The sequence below is a fragment of the Cryptomeria japonica genome, chromosome 5, assembly GCF_030272615.1.
Source record: "Cryptomeria japonica chromosome 5, Sugi_1.0, whole genome shotgun sequence".
NCBI lineage: Eukaryota > Viridiplantae > Streptophyta > Pinopsida > Cupressales > Cupressaceae > Cryptomeria > Cryptomeria japonica.
Window position 1 is genome coordinate 301,737,719 of NC_081409.1, and position 3,404 is coordinate 301,741,122.

A 3,404-nucleotide genomic window follows, 5' to 3' on the forward strand; every position below is an offset into this window, starting at 1 on the left:
TTCCATCTAATTTCATTTCTCTAAAATTCACAATTCCCCAAATGTGGATTTCAATTAATTTCATCTAATTCTAAATCATCAAATTCACATTTCACCTAATCTGAATTTCAATTAATTTCATGTGTGTTTCATCATTCAAAAGTCGAAATTCAAATCCAAATTGAAAATGAAAATCAAATTCAATTTCAAAATCCTACAACACATGTTGAAATCAAGACTAATTGATCAAATTAGTTAACTCAGTTAACTCTTCAATCACCCATTTTCACTCCAAATCACCTTTTCTAACTAGTCAATCAATCCACTTATCTCTTCAATCAATTCATACTTCTAATCCATCTAGCTAGTTAATTCAGTCTACTAGTTAATCAATCGAGTTCACTCTCCAATCAACCATGTTAACTGACCAATCTATTGAATTAACAAATTAATCAAGATGAGTTCACTGATCAATCTAAATCAGTTGACTATTAATCAGGACTTGAGTTCAAATCCTCACCCCTTCTGTGTTGAAAATCTATATAAACAACATCATTTTTACAAATCAATCTAGAATCACAGTCTTCAAAATAATTGTCTATCTTATGCAAGAATTTCAGTGCAACACCTGAGAGCCAATCAACCAATTATGGAGAAGAGAAATGGAAGCCTTGTTACATGAATTGAGGGAGTTTAATTGGATTTCATTCATTATTCAATTGATTTAGTATTATTTCATTGTCATTTAGGAGTTAATTTTAATTGGAATTAGAGTTGTGATTCTCTCTTTGACATCTAATTATCTTTATGCTTAATTTACCCCTAAGAAATAGGTAGGATAAGGAATACCTTTAGTTCGCATGTGCATTTTAAAGAAAAGGTAAATAACATTATAAGACCATAAGTGAGGTACTCTAACTTGAAAGGGGAAGTTTCCAACTTTTCACTTATTAGTTTAGGCATTAAGATTTCATGGAGATTTTGGTGCCACCCTTTACCTATGATTTTCTCTCATGATTTTAGAAACCACTTGTAGTTATTTTAGGTTGGTAATTGTTAAGTACATATATTAAGTATATGTGTGTGTGTTTTCTCTTATAGTTTAATGGTTGATAATATGTATAATTTCCTTGTTCAACTATCAAGGGAAGATTTTTTTTGAGTTTGAAGTTTAATTATTAACATATTTGAGTAAAACATAACAATAATGTTTAAACATGACAATAAGATCTCATTGAGTTAGAGGCTCAAAATATGACATTTTATCCTATAGTTAAATTATATTAAATCACAAATGTGGAAACTAAAATTAAGGTAGAAATTATAAATATTATATTTCAATAGTAAGTTAGGATGTTTTTTCTTAGAGGAAAATAGGTTTTTAAGGGACCAGAAACCCATTACAACAATAGGTTTCCAGGGGACTTGAAACTCCATACAAAAGGATTATAGAGGGGTCCAAAACCCACAAATGGGATATTGATGCAACTAGAAATGACTAAGACTAATAAAAAACACACCAATAACCCAACACTAAAAAATGAACATCAACTAACTGGTTGAACAACCAAAGAGGTCAAGGCCATCAAACAAGAGACCTCAAAGAAACACAGGCAAAGGGTTTTGTCAGGCACCCATAACCTAAACCAAGGGTTTTACAAGGCTCCCATAACCTGAATCTATGTGTTTTTACAAGGCTCCCATAGCTTGGTGATACAAAGACAGAGGGTTTCGAAAGGCTCCCAAAACCTAAAACATGGGTTTTGAAAAGGCACCTATAACCTCAAGGACCAAAAAAATAGACCACCTAAAAAATAGGGCATTAACAACCCTCAAACAATACCACGCAACATCTCTAGAAAAAACCATCTTTACCTCAATAGAAAATGGAACCACCTCTATAGGAAGATCTAAGAAATTTTGCAATGCTAAGAAATAATTTTAAAACTTCTTTTCTAAACCTTCTCCACCTCAATAGGAGAGACTAGGGCACAGAAGCTAGAAAGGGCAAATAAAGCACCACCATTTCAAATAACAAACCATAAAAACAAGAGGTGCATCAAAGATCATACCCACAAGGCACCTAGCCTCAGGAAGAAAGCCCAACCAGGTCAACTCCACCTCGATGGGAGAGACTAGGGAAACAACGATAGAAAGGGGGAAAAATATCTCATTAAGAAGCACCACTTCAAAGAAGAGTCAAAAAATAGATTAACTTTGGGTGATACAAAACACTTGCCCTCAAGGAACTCCATTGTAGAAGGAAAACCAAATGAATACTGCAAAGATAAGAACATGAAGTCTACCAGGCCTAGGCCAAAAGAAGAACAAAACCAACCCAAACCCACTATAGGGTGAGCCACCAAATCTCCATCCAACCACATGCAGGCCCCAAAAGAGGAGAACCTATCCCCAAAGCCCACTTCCATCATAGATCTAAGAACAACAACAATGGTCTAGAAAACATACCTCAGAAGGCATGCCAGACAAAGAAAAAGGACTACCAAAAGAAGCCACACCAACAACAAAAGAGGGGAAAAAGACCCCTCCCACCTACAACCCATGCACCACTGCAAAAAGGCCCAATGCAAGAGGACTCCAAGAAAAGAACTCATAACCCAAAAGGAAAAGAAACACTCCCAAGAATAGACCCAAATGCAAACCCCACAAAGAAATGAGGGCTCAAAGACTAGAACCAAAATAGGGCATGACAGGGACAACCCAACCCCCACACCCAGCCATGGTAGGTAAAACAAAGATGGGGGCAAAAAATACCAAAGGATCTAGAGCAGAGAACACAACCCTATATCAAAAATAAAAAACTTTGCATCCCCATCTCTATCTCCCCCCTCTGCCTCTTCACCATAATCACTTCCTCTGTTCTATTTAAATATAACTTGTATATGGCAATATTCTTAGTAAGTTAGGATGTTAGAGTTATAAATAAGCTTAGGTATAATCCAACCTTGAATTTAAAGTGAAACTATTGTACACATACCATTATATTTCATTACAAAGTTTAAGTTAGAAGATGATTAATTCAAATCAAACATTATAACCTAGGAATCATGTAGACCTCCTCATTGGTGAACTAGAGGGTGAGTGAGGATAACCCCACATTACCTCTCACAATTGCCCCTCTTGAACTCAAGTAAAATTTTGTGATGGAGTTGCATGTGTATTTTACCTATTGCACATATTTTATTTTGTGATATGTATGATGTAGACATTGTTATAAGTGAAATTAATCAAAAAAATTGATTGAGTTTGTCCAAGGTTAAAAATTTTGGGCATGACATGCACTATGAATCTAAGAACCCATACACACACACACACAAAATTATGTCTTATTGTTTATATATTTATTATGTTTTTTGTGGATTATAGGTAAAATAGTATCATCTATTGCAACAACATTTTGGTTT